This window comes from Pseudorasbora parva, chromosome 17, assembly GCF_024679245.1.
Source record: "Pseudorasbora parva isolate DD20220531a chromosome 17, ASM2467924v1, whole genome shotgun sequence".
Lineage (NCBI taxonomy): Eukaryota > Metazoa > Chordata > Actinopteri > Cypriniformes > Gobionidae > Pseudorasbora > Pseudorasbora parva.
Window position 1 is genome coordinate 28,834,726 of NC_090188.1, and position 21,898 is coordinate 28,856,623.

General features: G+C 36.5%; 1 protein-coding gene across 1 annotated transcript in view; it reads right to left on the reverse strand.

Annotated features, from left to right (window-relative positions):
- The window catches only part of eys (eyes shut homolog), a 376,512-nt gene that overhangs the window by 89,883 nt on the left and 264,731 nt on the right, over positions 1-21,898 (reverse strand). The window lies entirely within an intron of this gene.

The window sequence follows — 21,898 nt, forward strand, 5'->3', positions numbered from 1 at the left end:
TAAAAAAAAACATACAAACCTGAAATTCACAGAGGAAATGCCCCAATTCTGCGACGCTGAGAAGAAGAAACTGCTCTGGTGACTGAGGAGAATTCAAATATCCGCACTCACACAACCGTCGAGCTGTCGTCACGTCAGAGGGTGGGGGAGGGGTGCATTGTTTTAATCGAGTAAACTTACTCAATTTCTTCAGTGTGTGTTAAATATTAATAATCTTGATTTTAATTAAGTAATATTTGTGGTTCTTGAAACAGATCGGTTTAATTCTCCATTCTCAAATATTTTGAAATAAATTTCGCAAATGTATTAAGTATATTTAAAATAAATAATTGGTTATTTGAATACTAAATTATTTTAGTGAAAAAAAATTAAATATAACTATACATTTTAGACTAAATTAACTGTTGGATTTTTAGTCAATTATTTTGGTATGTTTAACTAAAACCATCAAGTAAATGATATTGAGATATTTTATTAAGTTAATAAAGTTAATTATTACTGTGATATTTACTAAGCCACTGAATTATTTTTTAGAGTGTATATATATATATATATATATATATATATATATATATGTGTGTGTGTGTGTGTGTGTTTGTGCAGAAATGATAACTAATTTGCCACTGGTTCCCTTGAGGTTTTCCTATAGGGTTTTATCTTATTTTATTTAATATTTATGAAAAAAAATGAAAAAAAGCCTACGATAACTTGATGATACCTTGACGTTTAGATGAAATTGATAAATGTAAATCAAATCATCACAAAATTAAACAAACACACACACACACACACACACACACCCACCCACCCACACACACACACACACACACACACACACACACACACACACACACACACACACACACACACACACACACACACACACACACACACACACACACACACACACACACACACACACACACACACACACACACACACACACACACACACACACACACACACACACACACACACACAATCTTCCAGGTTTTGACGTCATACCTGCACCACTCTCTTTCTCTCCCTATATATATGTGGTCTATATATATGCTATATATATGGGGTGTGTGGTCCTGATCAAGGCAATCTCCTGAACTCCAAACTGAATGTCAGAATGGGAAAGAAAGGTGATTTAAGCAATTTTGAGCGTGGCATGGTTGTTGGTGCCAGATGGGACGGTCTGAGTATTTCACAATCTGTTCAGTTACTGGGATTTTCACGCACAACCATTTCTATGGTTTACAAAGAATGGTGTGAAAAGGGAAAAACATCCAGTATGCTGCAGTCCTGTGGGTGAAAATGCCTTGTTGTTGCTAGAGGTCAGAGGAGAATGGGCCGACTGATTCAAACTGATAGAAGAGCAACTTTGACTGAAATAACCACTCGTTACAACCGAGGTATGCAGCAAAGCATTTGTGAAGCCACAACACAACCTTGAGGTGGATGGGCTACAACAGCAGAAGACTCCACCAGGTACCACTCATCTCCACTATAAATAGGAAAAAGAGGCTACAATTTGCACGAGCTCACCAAAATTGGACAGGTGAAGGCTGGAAAAATGTTGCCTGATCTGATGAGTCTCGATTTCTGTTAAAACATTCAGAGTCAGAATTTAGCGTAAACAGAATGAGAACATGGATCCATCATGCCTTGTTACCACTGTACAGGCTGCTGGTGGTGGTGTAATTGTGTGGGGGATGTTTTCTTAGCACACTTTAGGCCCCTTACGCCGCATTCACACGGGGCGTAGGCGTTAACGCTTGACGGAGGGCGTGGCTGAAGCTGGGTGCTAACGCGATCGTCATAGTGACAAACAGCCAATCACATTAACTTGCCGCTTGGACCAAAACACAACACAAAAAAGCGCCTTTTTATTACAGCTAGTCTGTGAGACGAAATGGATGCCGATTTGATTGTATGTGCGAATGCGATTGCCCGTGTAGTTGTTGTCAGCGCACTGCACAGGTGCACGAAGCTGTTAAGTACATTAAATCCTGAAAAGGCGCCGACAGCGGGAAGAATATCACGTAGTGGTCCGGGAGCTGCGTATGGATTTTTAAAGGTCTATGGTCTGGATGGTTCACGGAGCTGTAATGAATGCAATTGGCTAGCGTCTGCTGTAGGATATTTGCATACGGCGATCTGATTGGATGACGCCTGCGCTGGCGCTTGAAAAGTTGAGAATTCTTCAACTTCTGCCGCTTGCAACGCGAGTGAAGCGCCGCGACGGAACCCACAATTCAGTTCGGCAACGGATGATGTCACCCATTCAAAGTAAATGGGAAGCGTTAACGCCTACGCCCCGTGTGAATGTGGCGTTAGTGCCAATTGGGCATCGTTTAAATGTCACGGCCTACCTGAGCATTGTTTCTGACCATGTCCATCCCTTTATGACCACCATGTACCCATCCTCTGATGGCTACTTACAGCAGGATAATGCACCATGTCACTAAGCTTGAATAATTTCAACTTGGTTTCTTGACCATGACAATGAGTTCATTGTACTTTAATTGCCCCCCATAGTCACCAGATCTCAACCCAATAGAGCATCTTTGGGCAGTGCTGGAACGGGAGCTTCGTGCCCTGAATGTGCATCCCACAAATCTCCATCAACTGCAAGATGCTATCCTATCAGTATGGGTCAACATTTCTAAAGAATGCTTTCAGTACCTTGTTGAATCAGTGCCACGTAGAATTAAGGCAGTTCTGAAGGCGAAAGGGGGTCAAACACAGTATTAGTATGGTGTTACTAATAATCCTTTAGGTGAGTATATACACTGTATATGTTATACTGCATATTCATATTTTATATGTCATTGAATGCTTTTAATTTATGACATTATTTTAACTAAGAGGCTTAGAAATCTAAATATATTCAGGGCTGATTTGTATATAAATAATTAATATTGCTTTGTGTCTGTGGAAAAAGACCATTGGTTTTAGATAAAGTATAGCATGTCACTTTGACATGTCAACTACCAATTCACATTTTTCCGACATCTTCAAATACTAAAATGCATAACGTAGTTTATTTGACTGGCAGCATTTTGACTTAAATTTTGACCGTTTACTAGTATAACCTCCAAGCTGAATGCACAGTCAAGAGCAGTAATGTCTGCCAGACTCTGATAAGTAGCCTACACACAAAGGCAGGAGGATCCTGTCAGGACCTGTTCTGGAGCAATGTTATCTCCCAGAGGGTGACAGACGACAGTGACTCCAGGGGAAGAGGAAGGTGGGTGTTGTCTGCTATGGTCACGACCTCTCTGCAGCGGTAATGATCTGTTAGCTTTTACACAGAAGGCTATGTATGTAGCGTGACACTGTCAAGGCATATGTGACAAGACCATCTGCGGTGAACGTGGGTCTGGGTATTGCTCATACAGGTCTTCATACCACACATTGAGATTCAGCAAGATCATGGATGCGGTTCTCAGGGAGGCCAGGAAAGGAAATGTACTGTACATGACTTCTGCAATGACAAACTAAAAGCTAACCAACCCTTACAAGGGACCTGTTTTGGTTTTAACACTGGTAGAGACATTTTAAAGCTGATGTTTTCTGTTGCCTGTCATTTTGGATAATGAACATCCCAGTATAATAGTATGTTATATGAATAAACCGGAATAGATGCATAAAACTAGGGCTAAGACAATTTTGAAAACTGATCTTAATGTTACCATTTACAACAAGTCTTCAAAAAAATTGTTTACATGTTTTTACAGAATATTTAATTGATATATTATTTTCAACTTGATACATGTAAAAAAAAATGTATTTATATTCTAGTTTATATTAAATATTATTCATTAAATCTGAGTTATATGAAAAACAATTTAAATTTACGTTATCTTTTTTGTATTTTATCCATAAACAGAATAACAATAATTTGTGATAATTTGATGATTTCTAACCAATTTGTTAGAAAGCAGAATTAAACTGTTAAAAAAAAAGCATTTTAAGGAAAAAACAATAAAATGTTTTTTGTTTTTGATTTTCGGAATTTGACATTTTTACCATTGTATTCTGCTTATTTTTTATTTGTAAAATTGTTTTATTAGTGCATAAAACATGATAAAACATACAATAGTTTCCATGTATAATGATCTTTACACAAGACTTTAAAAAAAAATGGTGTAAATACAGATTTGTTTTTCTCTCATTCTCAGTAAGTCAAACATATTTTGTTTATGAGCCTATACAGTATACCCTAGTAAAACAAATATCCATATTTTCATGTGTAAAATAGAATAACAGAACAGATTAATATTCCACAGACCCTACATTCTTAAAAATAAAGGTTCCAAAAGGGGGTTTCTGCAACGATGCCATAGGTTCCCTTTTTTTTCTTAGTATTAACATGAAAAAAAAAAAAAATCGAATGGACACTTTTCCACCATAAAAAAATATTTTGTGCAATGGAACGGTTCTATTGATGTTAAAGGTTTATTATGAAACCATCAATGTGTAGTTTGCAAACCCCTGTTCTGTAATCATTTAAGGAGTTTACAGAACATAGAAATACTAAAGATATTTTTTCTTCATTCCTTACATGCAGCCTGGTCTAGTTGTCATTGCATTTGCAGAGATTCAGATAACAATCCATTATGATCAGTGTGATGAAGTGATTGGGTCCAACATTGTGTCTAGCTGCTTGTTATAGAAGCTGGTAAGGCAATGTCTTAACTGTAAACCATCCATCCTGAAAAGAATAGTGAGAGACAAGATTTCCTTCCAAGCATTCTGTGAACAATAAGTCTTTGACGACCCTTTTGACCTGTCAGATCTGCATTTACGACAATGTGCTGATTTTGTTGTTAAACCACAGATGCACATTCAAGTCAAAGCCTGAACTTTCAGACTGTCTTAAAATAAATTAATAATAATAATAATAATTCAGACTATCCTCTATGTTGATGTGTATTAATGAGTATTGATAAATGCACTGTATCTGCACAATACTTCAGGAGAATTTGCCATTTTCACTTCATAAACATGTCTATAATCAAATTTTTGGGAAGGGCAGTAAATCTCTAGTAGAACCAGAAGAATCTGTCACACTTGTGTACCAGGATTAATCTCGCCCGTTGCCCCAGAGAATATTACTCTTCCGCTCCCCGCATCAAGCACCAATGGTGACAATAATCACTGTGCCAAGCGACAAACACCAATTTGACTCAGACTAAAGCAAAAGAGGCTCCTCTGCCATATCCTAAACTTATAGTAATTCACATAGAAAAACTTTGTCAGCAAGTAAACAGCCCTCGGACTCCACTCCCTTCCAGCACCCAGAAGGGTCGCCACCACCAGAGTTTGAGGCTCAGAAAGCGGTCAGGCAAACCGAGCGATTCCCAGTGCTCCTCACAGATTGGACTGCAGTCAGACCGAAGGAGCCTTTCAAACGGCTTCCCGATTCCTCTAACTCAGCAGAAAATAGTGCACACTCTCAGGGCTGCTGTTTAAGGGGGAGTTTTACGAGGCTGATGAACCGTGAGATAAGCACAGAAACAGTCTTGATGGATAGGCGAAGGGAAAGAAAAACAAACGACTGGCTGAAAAAGGTGACACTGCCCTTTTCTTGAGCATTACAGACAACTTCGATGCAGCAAACAGTAGATATTGCACCATAAGCGATGAAACAAACTGATTTACAGTGTTTCTTCATATACACTGTAAAAATGTATTTTTCGAAGTTGTAAATAAAACAATGATTATAAGTGTGTGTTTTAAAAGGAAATACTGTTTAAGTCTTTCTACTTCCATTTTTTTTTTACATTTAACCCACAACTCTTTCTTCGCTATAGCGTAAAAAAAGTTGCCAGCTACCGCAAGGGTTTTTGACTATTTTTACAAAAATGTAATAGCCCATACAATATTTTGTTTTATGAATATCTGAGCATGCAATATATCAAAAGAAATAGCTGACCCTCTTCTTTTAAACAACAACACAGACAAAAAAACTTTTATTCTAGCTTCATGAATTCTTTTGTTATAAACTTTTGAATATGGATAAGTTTCATAAAAAAACAACAACATTTTGAACAAAAAGCTTAGAAAATCCCATTTTTTTGAAAGACAGTATCCAGATCAGATTCAGAGCTATGAACAAACAGATGTAGTAGACTGAGTCCTGGGTCCACATTTCATTCAGTAACATTAGATAGTTTTGATTCATATGCTGTTTAATGATGATGATCACATTATTTTGCATATCTGCTTACATTCGATTGCTTGTTTTACGGCATCTTCCTCAAACGTATTTTGATCAGGAGATTCAGTACTCATTCAGAAGATGTGTAATAGCGCCCCTTAGCGTCTAACAGTGAAAACACGGAAATTCATTTTTTGGCCGGGAAGCGTTTTCTCAAAAATAACGGAAAATTCTGTGTTTGACGGAAAAAGAGTTGAAAGCATACCGTGGATCTTTAGCGACCCGGTACGTCATACACTGCCTCTCTCCTGATTAATTTTTCAGTTTTTAATTCAGTTTAACCTTCTTAGTATTTCTCAATCAATTCATTATAAACAATATAATGAGAAAAAAAATATACAATTATAAAAGAATGCCTGTTTTCACATTATAGTAAGGTGTAAGTATATTATGTTCTGCGGAACAATAATTTAATTTTGATGACTTAATAAGTGCAATGGCTGATGCACAATAATGAAGCGACGTTTCACTCATAATTACTGCAGGCAGAAAACAAAAGAATAGGAAGCATCATTAGCAAAACTTGAAATGGCTCATCGATGTACTGCAGAGGAAGTATGAACACAATCAAATATTAATATCACTGTCACTTGATGGTGGATCTACTGAAGTAGCTACAAGTGATCAAAATATTCATTTTGAAGATGTTTTTGAGAATTTTCATTTTCTCAAACACATTTTTTGAGCAATTTGCTGAATGTACTGGAAAACGAGGACAGTGATGATGGTTTAACACATCTGCTCAAACTGAACCCTTCCAAGCTCTAAAAGGTAACAAAATATGCCTTATTTTATATTATTTATTTTGTTTTGTATTTATAAAAAAGTTACCTGGTTGCCTTAAAATTTTGAGTTCATTGAAATTAAAATTTTGAGTTAATACAACATTTTCTGAGATTTGACAACCTTTATTAAAATATTATTAAAAGATTTATTGGGTAATTGTGTGTCTTTTATTTCTGATGATGCAGTGAAACATGCCAAATAGTGCTATTTTCATGATTTAGCAAAATTTAGCAAATTTTGAGTTTGTATTTATTAAACAAATTTCCTTCATTGTATCAACTCAAATTTTTAATTTCAATAAACTCAAACCAGGCAACCAGGTTACTTACTTTTTTAAGTTAAACCAACAACCCCCCCCCCATTTTTTTATAGTGTAATATCAGGAGAGTTTTATATTATTGTGACAGTAGAGATCCATCCGCGTTAGATATAGATTTGGGTCACTAAAGACTGAGCAATGATTGGCAAAACATTCATGCGTTTAAAGATTAATTCAATGTGTCACTGTTTCTTTGTAGTTTCTTTGTAGTTGATTTTGAAATTTGCAAGCAATAAAAAATAAATAAAAAATAAATGGCCAAACACATTGAGAGGATATTTGTTTTTTATGACCCTACAAGTTTGATTAAACCATCAAAATATGAGGAAATATACATACATATTAAACATGAACTTGTTTAATATATATATCTGACAATTATTTGGCAAAAAAGGGCAAACTACAGCTAAAGCTTATTAATATTTTGTTGGTTCTCTCGTTTATGCATGTGTTCATAATTTCTTTGTATGGTAGCCTGGCCAAATATTATGTCCGCACAATTTGGCATGTTTCATTGCATTTTCACACATAAAACAGCTGACTCCAAGGCAGCACAACTATGCAATATGCTTACCAAATCTCAAATTAAATTGTAATAATATTTCAATAAAAGGTAAAGATGTCAATTTTCCTAGGCTGGACATTACTTTTAGCCGTGTGGCCAACAGAAAAAAAAAAAGTGTGTGTAAAATCTGCACAACTTTACTTGAACAGAGAAAGCTCGAAGGAATTATTTAATACAGTGTCTACTTGATTATGTGATATTTCCCATGGGGGGGGGGGGGGGGGGGGACTACAAATGAGTCAGCCCCGAATATAGCAACCCCCTTGCTTTGCATAGTGCCTAGAGGGACAAATAACATTTCAGTGGATTACTTAATTATCTGCAAATTAGCACTTTGAGAACAAATGGCAGAGGTGCTGAGAAAAGGGCGTAAGAGCAAGGAAGTGCTGAGTGAGTTATCGAGAGAGGTCACCATTTGCTTTCCTGCTTTTTATAGAACTGTGGACTCCTCCTGGACGGTCCTTTTTATCAATAAATGCCTGAATAAACAAAGCGGACTCTGCAAAAAGCCTAATCATGAAATAGGTAAATAGACAAAGTGACGGACAGCTGTAAATACTCTCCGAAATACAGTGTGCACCATACAGTATGTGCAGCATTGAGCTCTTTCCTCCTTCAGAGACTCGTGTGTCAAGATTATGCCCCCAAAATAAGTCAAAAAGCAAGCTGAGCAGTTTTATACAGAGAAACCCATCTTGTATATATACTAATGCCCTGACACCAAACCCTGTCTGTATTATTACTCTTGAGGTGTAAGGCACATGTGCATCCGTAGCTCCCAAAGGAGGGCACGATCTGACCAAGCTATGAAAAATGCTGAGGCGCAAATAAAGTAATTTCATCTTGATGACAACTTGTCATTAGGAACATTGCTGACATCGTATTTTTTGACTATTCAAATTTCACTTGTATATGTGTGGGTATTGTATTTTGCTTACTATATTCTTGACTTTAATGTGGGACTGAGCGTACAGCATTTGCATAAACTGGTAACACTTTACAATAAGATAAGTTTGTTATCTTTTAGTTTATTTATACATTTATTAATCTAGGTTAATGTTAATAATTTACTATTATGCATTGTTAATTCATATTTGATCATAATATACAAGTGCCATTAAAAAAAGAAACAGGGATGCATTAAATTGATCAAAGGTGACAAATACACTTATAATATAACAAAAGATAATCATTTCAAATAAATGCTATTCTTTTTAACATTCGATTATACAAAGAATGCTGAAAAAAATTCAGTTTTAAACATTGATTTCTGAAAGATCATGTGAAAATTCACAGGAATAAACTACATTTTAAATAAGAAAGTAGTTTTAAAACATTAAATGTACATTACAGCAGTGCATAATTAATAATAATGTATTCTGGAAAATATAAAATGAAAAAACTAAAACTAAAAATGTATTAATGTATTTAGAAATTAATATTATCCTAAATTAATACTGTAAATGTACTGTTCGTTGTTCATGATATGTAATAAATTAGGAGAAAAAAATCTATGAAAAGAAAAATATTGATTTAAACAAATATTGCTTAAAAGCTTCATTAAGTAAGCACATATTTCAGTACTTAAATTATACAACTCGGCAAAGCAAAAAACTAGAGTTTCCACAACCTGAGACTATAATAATTTAGCAAGACATTACAAAAAAAGTCCTAATCCACCCAGCACTGATTCCCAATATGAACAGCAAGGAAACATTGCGGCTGATTTAACACACTCACTTCCCTCTGGAGTTGTAAAAGTCCCACCAGGGAGACATCACAGAGAAGCAGAAATCACATAAAAATATCCATAAATCTCTTTTGCCCTCTTTGTAATTAACTTACAGTAGAAAGATACTTTAACAGTAAACCTTACAAGAGTCACGATTGACATGGATAGATGTACCTTTAATTGAAACAAGCTGAGTGGTCAATCCTTATTTCAAGTCATTTAAAATTCATGTTGATTGGGAAAGTGAGCAAAAAGTAGTGTTTCCAACCAGTTTAACCTGAACAACCGGTCGATATCCTGTATTTGTTCTAAAGTGACAGTTTCGGGACCGATACAGGAATACGGGATATCGATTTGATGTTCAGGTTAAACTGGTGTTAAACTTTTGTTCCACAAGTCTGTGTTTCTGTCTGTGGTCCAATTTATGCCAGACCATCAGACAACAGCTTTTTGTCGGTTCAACCCAAGTGTGTCGCACACGTCCTAAAAATTGAAGCCAAAACTATTAAATTGTGCCGTGGTGGTAGGCTGCATATAGCTCTTTAAAACTCTGCCCTCTCCATGTAATCAAATGGGATACTAACCAACCCCCCCCCCCCCCCCCCCCCCAAAAAAAAATCTAATTAGACCTCACATCTTACATTTTCTCAAGATTGTATATGTTATTTTGGGTAGTTCTTATCATGCTGATGAATGTTTAAAGTGCTTGTTTTTTTCATTACGTTTATATTTTATGCTATAAAAATGGGGTGTAACGTCATGATTGACAGCTGTGTTAGCGATCGAGTCTGTGGGAGTGGCGGTATGAGCTTGACCTCGATACTATGGCTCCACCTCAGGTTCACTACTGTGCAGACTCAGGCCGTTTCTCAAAACCAAGTACGCAAACTTCAGACTTGCGTCCTTATTAGATCAGACTTGCCAAGTTTGACTCAGGAGAACCAACTCCAGAGGAAGTCTGGTAATTCTGCAAACGGAACAGAAGCGTTTTTGATCACTCAGCTTGCTCTGGCTACTCCAGTTATCTCTGTATGTGTATTTGAGGAAACAATAACATTCAGCCTCTTTTCATTTTTACTTTTAAAAATCTTAAAGGGTTAGTTCACCCAAAGATAAAAATGTCTTTCATTAATGACTCAGCCCAATGCCGTTCCACACCCGTAAGACCTCCGTTCATTCTTGGAACACAGTTTAAGATATTTTAGATTTAGTCCGAGGCCGTTCTGTCCTTTGAATGTAAGTGTATGCCCACTTGCTGTCCATGTCCAGAAGGTGATGAAAACATCATCAAAGTAGTCCATATGTGACATCAGTTGGTTAGTTAGACTCTTTTGAAGCGTCGACAATACATTTTGGTCCAAAATAACAAAAATTTCGACTTTAATTAGCATTGTCTTCTCTTCTGTGTTCCTCAAATAAAGAATCAAACGGTCATGATTCAAGATTTGGATCGCATGTCAAACTGGCAAACTGCTGAAATCACGTGACATTAGCGATATAAATCATGAATCAATCTGCTGATTCACGACCATTTGATTCTTTATATGAGGTTTGAAAACAAACCCGGAAGAGAAGACAATGCTGAATAAAGTCATATTTTTTGTTATTTTTGGACCAAAATGTATTGTCGAAGCTTCAAAAGAGTCTAACTAACCAACTGATGTCACATATGGACTACTTTGATGATGTTTTCATTACCTTCTGGATGTGGACAGCAAGTGGGCATACACTTACATTCAAAGGACAGAACGGCCTCAGACTAAATCTAAAATATCTTAAACTGTGTTCTGAGGATGAACAGAGGTCTTACGGGTGTGGAACGACATTGGGCTGAGTCATTAATGAAAGAAATTTCATTTTTGGGTGAACTAACCCTTTAAACATATCAATAGCCACACAAATGTAGTTCAGGCAACGCATACACTGATTATCTTCACTGCTTATCTTTATAACAAAACAAAATATAAAACACAACCCTGCCTCTTTTGGTTTAGCTACAAAATATTAAACATTAATATGTGGTTCACGCAACACGTGTGCATATAATTATCTTCACTTTAATCAAATTAAATATGACATACACCACAACAGTCTCTTTTTGTTAAATGTCCGTTTTAATGATCAAAGAAATAAATGAAACTTCAGTTTGCCCTCAGCCAAAACGAATAGCCAGGGAATAAATTATAGATTCATGAGTCCAAAGATCGGCAGTTAGATCAACACAAGACAAATTATATCTCATGTTAAACCACTACAGAGACATCAGAGCCAGTGGCAAAGATCAGAAGGACTAGCCGTGGAAAGGCTGCTCTCGGCGGGGTTAACGAGCCCTGAGCGACCGCTGATCGACTGGATCTCACAACTCTGAAAATGCAAGATCAAAAGTTCAAACAGGTGCTCTCTTAAAAATAAACCACAGATTTCAGCTTTAAACAACTACATTCTCGCCTGATACAGTCTTAAAACTACATTTCGTGACACAACTAGTATTATTACATTTACGTGGGTTTTCTCATCCACTACTGACACTTGCTGGTTGGTGAGATGCATTCTGGGATACCGATCTGTCTGTAATCCACACAAGTCTCCTCTCGATGCATCCTCGATAAAAAGTGGTGGATCAAGGACACATTCGGGGATTTGAACTGTACTTGACTAGATGTGAACTTTGAATTGAACCAGTACATTGAACCAGTACTGCACTGATACTGATTGAAAAGTCCACAAGAACACAAGTACAGACAAGAGCGCATATTGAGAAATGCCTCCGGTCTCTGGATGATGTAATTGGCAACGATCGTTTCTGGGATATACGGGTCCTTCTAAAAAAATTAGCATATTGTGATAAAGTTCATTATTTTCCATAATGTTATGATAAAAATTAAACTTTCATATATTTTAGATTCATTGCACACCAACTGAAATATTTCAGGTCTTTTATTGTTTTAATACTGATGATTCTGGCATACAGCTCATGAAAACCCAAAAATCTAAAAAAAAATAGCATATTTCATCCGACCAATAAAAGAAAAGTGTTTTTAATACAAAAAGAGTCAACCTCCAAATAATTATGTTCAGTTATGCACTCAATACTTGGTCGGGAATCCTTTTGCAGTAATGACTGCTTCAATGCGGCGTGGCATGGAGGCGATCAGCCTGTTGCACTGCTGAGGTGTTATGGAGGCACAGGATGCTTCGATAGCGGCCTTAAGCTCATCCAGAGTGTTGGGTCTTGCGTCTCTCAACTTTCTCTTCACAATATCCCACAGATTCTCTATGGGGTTCAGATCAGGAGAGTTGGCAGGCCAATTGAGCACAGTAATACCATGGTCAGTAAACCATTTACCAGTGGTTTTGGCACTGTGAGCAGGTGCCAGGTCGTGCTGAAAAAACAAAATCTTCATCTCCATAAAGCTTTTCAGCAGATGGATGCATGAAGTGCTCCAAAATCTCCTGATAGCTAGCTGCATTGACCCTATCCTTGATAAAACACAGTGGACCAACACTAGCAGCTGACATGGCACCCCAGACCATCACTGACTGTGGGTACTTGACACTGGACTTCAGGCATTTTGGCATTTCCCTCTCCCCAGTCTTCCTCCAGACTCTGGCACCTTGATTTCCGAATGACAGGCAAAATTAGCTTTCATCCGAAAAAAGTACTTTGGACCACTGAGCAACAGTCCAGAGCTGCTTCTCTGTAGACCAAAGTGGCTTGACCTGGGGAATGCGGCACCTGTAGCCCATTTCCTGCCCACGCCTGTGCACGGTGGCTCTGGATGTTTCTACTCCAGACTCAGTCCACTGCTTCCGGTCACCACTTCTCGTTGTGCACCGTTTTTTGCCACACTTTTTCCTTCCCACAGACTTTCCACTGAGGTGCCTTGATACAGCACTCTGGGAACACCCTATTCGTTCCGAAATTTCTTTCTGTGTCTTACGCTCTCGCTTGAGGGTGTCAATGATGGCCTTCTGGACAGCAGTCAGGTCGGCAGTCTTACCCATGATTGCGGTTTGGAGTAATGAACCAGGCTGGGAGTTTTGAAAAGCCTCAGGAATCTTTTGCAGGTGTTTAGAGTTAATTAGTTGATTCAGATGATTTGGTTAATAGCTCGCTTAGAGAACCTTTTCATGATATGCTAATTTTTTGAGACAGGAATTTCGGGTTTTCATGAGCTGTATGCCTAAATCATCAGTATTAAAACAATAAAAGACCTGAAATATTTCAGTTGGTGAGCTATGAATCTAAAATATATGAAATATTAATTTTTATCATTATGGAAAATAACGAACTTTATCACAATAGGCTAATTTTTTTGGAAGGACCTGTATTTGGCTTCATTGTGGAAGTAAGTGGGCGACACATGTCCTCCATCTTTTAAATTCTATGGTTCAACCACACAACACACGAAAAGTAAACATATATCATCTCTGAGGTCAGTTGTCTCTTTTTTGTAATGTGGCACTGAAGAGATTCAGTGGGACCCTATCACTCCTTTTCCATCATGAAGTCACAGACACCCTCTCATTTTCCTCAACCCTTCACCCTCAGGATGTTTCCTGCGGTTTTTTGCCATGACATGTTTGCTGATGCTAGCTGGTCAACGGGCAGGGTAATTATGAGAAGACTAAATTATAGTGACAAGAAGGTTGAGTTGACAGCCTCTCACTAACATATAACCTTACAGCATTTTAGAAATTATAAAGGACTTTTTTTCTTCTTTCTATTAAAATGATATATGAACAGAAACAATACAATAAGGGAACAATAGTCAAGCTGCTCTGTGAACAAACAAAACATTGCCAAAAACCACAAGTTAATTGAAATTTTGCTGAATTTTTTACTGAAATGTATTTCTCCTTCCCTTGTCAAACTTCTTTTTTCCTGTTTTCCCAAGCCATATAATATTATTTAACCACTATGTACTGTTGATGTACTGTCCTTTTGATTCATCCTAATGATGCACCATGAAGCATTTTCTTTTTGTTTTCCAAATACTTGATTCATCTTATTAACTTTGAACAACCATTTTATGCCCATATAAGACTAACACTGTCAAAAAAAAAAAAAAAAAAAAAAAAAACTACAGCTTTGAAACTAAAAGCTATAGCTTGTGCTTGTCTGTAAAAAGAAAAAAGAAAAAAGGTGTAGTTAGGGAGTAGCATTCAAAATAAAAAAGAGCAGCTAAGAGGAAGTATTAGCATCCAGCAGTATTAGAATATCACTGGCCTCCTGTATGTGTATGAAAAATCACTTATTTAAAAAGCATTTGCACTGCGACACTAAAATGTTTCAATTTAAGGATTTTTCAAGAAATGTACCAAACCAGCAAGTGCATTTCTCAATACAATTTGTACAAACAGCACCACACAATGGATTACCTGCAGGAGCATGTTCTTGCTCAAAATCCTTAGTTCATCTCTCACAAGTAAGTATTTGTCAATGAACATACCATAGCATCAGAATGACGAGTCCTTGTTGCCCATTGTCCACAAACAAGATAGGAAAAATGCTTAGTCATGTTGTCAGTATAATAGTGTACTTAATAACAATATAAGAGTGTCAATATAATAGGGTCAATATTTTTGAAATGTAAACATATGGCTATGACTTTGATGACAAGGTTTGAAACTTTCCAAGACCACACTTTATGGCATTTATACATTTAACATTTTGAAATATGAATTTACACATTAGGCTACTACGTGGGATACTGATTGCAAGAGAATGGACAGGATTCATAGTTACACTTTGTTGGTCTGTCAACAAATTACAGTACAATATCTTTGTGATATATAAAAAAGAAAAGACTCTTCAAGCATGCATTTATTTGATCAAAAATACAGATTTTTTTTTTTGATATTGTGATTTATTATTACAATTTAAAATAATTGGTTTTCAATTTATTATACTTTAAATGATAATTTAATTCTGTGATGCAAGGCTGAATTTTCAGGATCGTTACTCCAGTATATATACACATAGTGGGTACGGAAAGTATTCAGACCCCCTTAAATTTTTCAGTCGTTGTTATATTGCAACCATTTGCTAAAATCATTTAAGTTATTTTTTTCTCATTAATGTATACACAGCACCCCATAAGGACAGAAAAACTGAGTTTTGACATTTTTAGAGATTTATTAAAAAAAGAAAACTGAAATATCTCAAAATATATCTGAAAAACTGATATATATATATGCCATATATTATACACAGTACATTTTCCTCAATGTATATATATATATATATATATATATATATATATATATATATATATATATATATATATATATATATATATATATATATATATATATATATATATATATATATATATATATATATATACATTGAGGAAAATGTACTGTGTATAATTATTATGCATATATAAATAAGATTTTTTTTATATTTATATATAATAGAAATTATAATTATAATAGTATATACATGCAAATATTTCTTAAATACAAACGTGTATGTCTATTCAAATATACATATAATTATACACAGTACACACACATATATTGTGTAAACAAACTTTTATTTTGAATGCGATTAATGTTTTGACAGCCCTAGAAAATATTAAAAATACACTGAAAAGCATTTCAAATTTAGTTTTGTTTTAATTTAAATTGTTGGATATAATTGAGAAGGTCAAGACCTCTAATGAAGGATAGACATATATGCATGGGGGGGTCCTCTGCTCTGTTGGACCTCTGTTGGATACAAGGACCTTCCGCTCAGTTGACGTCAAGCGGACACATACTCGAGAAAAAAAAAAAAAGCTCAGTATGCATGAAACAGCATCCCCCCCCCTAACGGTGGGGTAAGTGCTATCTGGTAACCGTTGATGATATTTCAAATCACCAAAACAAACACGACCCTACCCCCAAAAGGGTCTCAACCCTATTTTGATAGCGCCGCCCCACACATACGTAAATCCAGAGGCATCCATCAATGCTATGGCAGAATCTCTGTGTATCTAATCCAGGTCGAATATTCAATGAAAAAGTCATCCCTTCTATCACAAAAACACAAACCGTTCTTGTGAACAACTCGATAGTACACGAGCAAGACAGTCCAACTAATGAACATATTACAATTATGACAAGTTACAGCAATCACAAAAACACACACAATCCGTTCTCATGAACAACTCGATAGTACACAAGCACACAGTCCAGCTAATCACATATTACAATTATGACAAGATTAGAGATAGTGATCAAACAGTTCTCATGAACAACTCTATAGAACACAAGCACGACAGTCCAGCTAACGACATATTACAATTATGACTGGATAAGGGTTATATAGATCATGAAAAGAGTAAACAAACATATATTAGGAGTATACACTGTAAAAAGTAATAAGTTGACTTTACTTGGAAAAGCTGTGGAAACTGATTGCCTCAACATTTTCAAGCAAATTAGGTCATCATTTTTTACAATTTATTGATGAAGTCGTCAGGAATAGCTAAGAAAGCAGTCTTGCATGCCTCCCAGAGTTCATCAATATTCTTTGGTTTTGTCTTCCACGCGTCCTCTTTCATCCTACCCCACATATGCTCAATGATGTTCATGTCTGGTGACTGGGTTGGCCAATCCTGGAGCATCTTGATCTTCTTGCCTTGAGGGACTTTGATGTGGAGATGGAAGTATGCGATGGAACACCGTCCTGCTGCAGAATTTGGCCTCTTTTATGGTTGGGAATATAAGAGGTAGCCAAGATTTCTTGGTATTTTAGACTATTGATGTTCCCTTCCATCCTAAAGATCTCGCACACCCCCATACTGGATGTATCCCCAGACCATGATTTTTCCGCCACCAAACTTTTTTCTGGGTGAATCTCGGATCCATTCGGGCACCAGTAGGTCTCCTGCAATATTTGCAGCGACTGTGGTGTAATTCAACTGAAGATTCATCTGAAAATCCACCTTCTGCCACTTTTCCAGCGTCCATCCTTTTAGCAGGCTGAGGGCCTTGGCAAATGCCACGCTGTTTTTCAATTGTATTTTGTTTAGTGCTGGCTTCTGGGCACTGATTCGACCATGGAGGCCATTTCGAGACAGAATCCGACAAACTGTTCTGGTTGACACAGGGACTTCAGGTGACCAGGTCTCGTGGAGCTCTGCTGCAGTGGAAAACGGGCTGGCCTTGGATTTTCGAGCCAACAAACAGTCCTCTCGAGCAGTTGTCTTGCGGGGTCTGTCCGACCTGGGCTTGTCAAAAACGCCTCCAGTCTCTTCAAATCTTTTTTTAATCCTCTGTACTTGACGCTGAGACACATTGAAGGTGTCTGCCACATCAGCAGTGGATCTGGTCTTCACCCTCTTGATAATCAAAACTTTAGTCTCAGGGTGAATCTTAGGCATGTTTGCAGAGGTCTAGTTGCAGTTGATGTGAAGGTGTAGTGTACTGGGGTTCTTTTTATACCCACTTGAGACCTAATTGATCCATTATTAGTCACAGGTGAAGCTCATATGACAAGGTGACAACACTTATGTCTTTGCAATAATTTACTCAATGGGCTTTACCAAGCTGTGAATATTAGAATACTTTTTGAAAGTTTAGTTTTTCACTAAAACATTATCACAAAAGCTGGTGGGATTAAAATGAGCCATTTCTTGTAAAAATATCTTGATTAGAAATATATTTCAGCGGCACTTTAGGTCAATTTGTACACAAGTGACAAGACTTTTGTCAGGGACTGTGTATATATATATATATATATTGCTGCATCAATAGGAAGAGATGTATAGTAATATAAATTAAGTTCCAAGTGCCCAACCAAAGGGAACACCGGTCACTGTAATGATGAGAAATTTTAGGAAATCAACATACATTTATGAAGTCAGCTTATGTGATGCTTTCCCAAAGTATTTAGTTGTATTTTCAATAACATTCAAGATGACTGTAAAATGAGTGAATGCAACTAAGAAGAACGATGACTGCAGAAGTGAAGGAAATGAGTGAAAAGTCTATTAAGAATTGCCCCGCCTCAACCTTTTGCCCGCCCACCTGTTTTTTGATTTTGTTTTTTTCCTTTGGCAAAATGGTACTCAAACCAGTCAAGTAATGTTTACTTGAGTTTTCTAAGTAACAAAGGCATAGCATGCAAACAGTTCAGATAACTAAATAGTTTTAAGTAAATTCTAATTATTGGACATTAAGTAAGTTTACTAAAAAGTCTTAGTAAGGACAGCTGTTGGATTTAACAGTGTGAACATGCATTTAGTACAACACACTCAACATTCTTAAGTACAATGTACTAAACTTGCATAGTTTAGCTATTGCATCCACCTAAAAGTTCACAATACTCAGTATATTCAAGTTAAATTAACAAATTTTCCAAAATCAGTTAATTTTACAAGTTTTTCTTTAGTAGATTCAACAATTACTTTTTACAGTGTAGTATCCAGTGATGCCAGTAACGCGTTACTCTAATCTGACTACTTTTTTCCAGTAACGAGTAATCTGACACGTTACTATTTCCAAACCAGTAATCAGATTAAAGTTACTTATCCAATTCACTGTGAGTTACTATTTTAGTAATTTTCCTTAGTAAAAACCGACAGCTTATCAAAATTCTCAGCCCGAGTCCGGCTGGAGCCCGTGTTTTTATTTTTTATTTTTTACATTGTTGCAGCCATTAAAATAGTTCCATTTTGTTTTTAATATCAAAGTAGTTATTTTTCGTTTCGTTTCTAATTTAGAAAAATGATCAGAGCAATTTTTTGTTTGTTAAATTAAAGTTTATATCGGCAAGACAATTCAAGAGTTGGATTGAGAGATTAGGCTATTAAACATGCGGTCAACTCACTGGGTCGTCACATAAAAAATTAAAACTTTAATTTAACAAACAAAAAATTGCTCTAAACATTTTTCTAAATGAAATTAATAAAGAAACGAAACGAAATATAACTACTTTGACATTAAAAACAAAGTAGGCTAGTTATTATACCAGCACAAAGGCATTTTTGACGAGCTGAGGCAGGCTGATAGTCTACCCTAGCCTACTGCTCGCAACGGCGCTCAAAAAAAAAAAAAAAACGAAACGGGCTACACAATCTAAAGAAAAAAAAAAGTACATGCAGGTTGTCTTATAGCCTACCTTAGACTTCAGCAAAATTAATATAAATCCGATCTTCAAATTCCCGCGGTATATGCTCATTTAACGGAGTTCACATCAAAGCAAAAGATTCCAGCATTTTATTCAGCAACCCATTTCAAATTCAAAGATCACAATATGAGAGAGAGAGCGACCTAAGCACTGGAAAGATCATTTAGTCTCATTAATTTATATTGAAGATGATTGTGTTTTGGGTGACTTATTTTAAAGTTTCATTTACGGCCATATGCGTTGGCTTGCTTTACTCATTTGCAGCGATGTTGCAGTAGCACCATCATATCTATCTGACTACAACATAACACGCTCTCACACATTTATTTTTTAATTATTTGCCAGGAGTAAAATTTACACATGTGGTTTAAACAACCAGATACATTTACATTTGTCCGGTTTCGTCTGAAATGCTTTCATGCACCTTCTGAATTGGTTTGTTTGAGTGATCGGAATTAAATAGCCTACGTCTCGAAAGACTCTCGGAAGGCTTTAGGCCTACTCCTGGTCATTTCGCAATCAGATAGATACCTGCTCAGAGAAAATGAATGAAGGAGCCAGTTGTAAAAAGGCCATAACTCTAGCAGCTGCACTGAAGAAACGGACTCTTCAACCCTGCGCGAGCCATATCTTGACAGTGGCGCAAGCTATCATGGTCTCATGTTGTTTCCACCAGCACATCTCATTGTTCATTTTAATTATTAAAATAAATATAAAACGAAGGAGAAGCCTAAAAAAAGGGGCGTAAAAAAGTCGGGGCCGTCAGGCTCGGGCATAAATGCAATAAAGTGTGTTGCCAAAAACGGTTGCCATTTCTATTTTGAGGCGGCAGGGGTGTTGTCGGCAACTGCTGAATGTAACTAATAAAGTAACTTGTAATCTAACTTAGTTACTTTTAAAATCAAGTAATCTGTAAAGTAACTAAGTTACTTTTTAAAGGAGTAATCAGTAATCAGTAATCAGATTACTTGTCTTTTTACTTTTTACAGATTACTTGTTACTTGTCGGAGACATTGTGTGAGCTGATGCTTGAAGCACACAGTGAGGAGATTTAGATACTCCATACGGTGTGGAAATAAATGGGTTTTTATCATTGCTGAAGTGAGACACAATACGATCGGAAACAGACTAACAAGCGAACATGACACACGAGCATAGTCAAGCAGCATATATTAGGCTAGTTCTCGGCTAATGTCCGTCATGTGTGACTCGTGTGTTATGAATAATGATGTGCACAGAGCGAGCGAGAGTGAGCGCTCTTCTCCCCATCAATAGCAGACACGCCCCTTACCTGCTGATTGGCTACAAGTTTGTTATTCCACTCGGCCCGTGTCCTTTTTCTAAAACAGTTTTGAAATAAGACTTACCCCACCTTTAAGTCATTCTTCATATAACCTACTTTTATGTTCCATGAACATATTCATGGAAAATGGCAAGTAATTTTTCCATAATTAATAGTAAACAAATGTGAAAATAGATTCATCTGAAAAAGTCTTTATTTCTTCTTTTATAGGAACTGAACTGATCTGGGCTGTGTTTCCGAAAAGCTTCGTAAGCATAAGTTGATCGTAGAGACCATTGGTGGCAATTGTTCTACGATCAACTTAAGCTTACAATGCTTTTGGGAAACGTAGCCCTGTTCTGTTCACAAACACATCAATCAATGCCAGGCACTGCACAAAAATAGAAAACCTGAAAGAAGAATGAATGATTTTTAATTAATTTGAAGCCAGGCATCTCACCGCCAGAGAATCTCAATGTTACATCAATAGAGACAGATGAACTTGTAGCTCAGCAAATTAGCTCTTTACCTGAGCATTGGCTTATTGATACAGGGCAAAACACAGCGAGTCAGCAGGGGCTGGAGTAAAATACAATAAAAAAGCAATTAGCACTTAGGAGGAGCACATTGCAATGAATACCCGACTGCTGGAAGTGCATACAATTTCTGTTTTCTCAGTTTTCCTCAGGTGGTGATTTTGATAAAAGCAAAAGTCAGTTGTCAGTTCAGAGCTTAGCAAATTTTGAAAGTGTAAAATATTCTTTCATGGCAGTTCAGTACGGTAAGTTGAGTGTCAGTCAATACCAATTGGGTTCCCTGTGTAAAATACCTTTTCACTTCACCAGAATTTAGTATCATTCATGTCTTATTCTGGCAT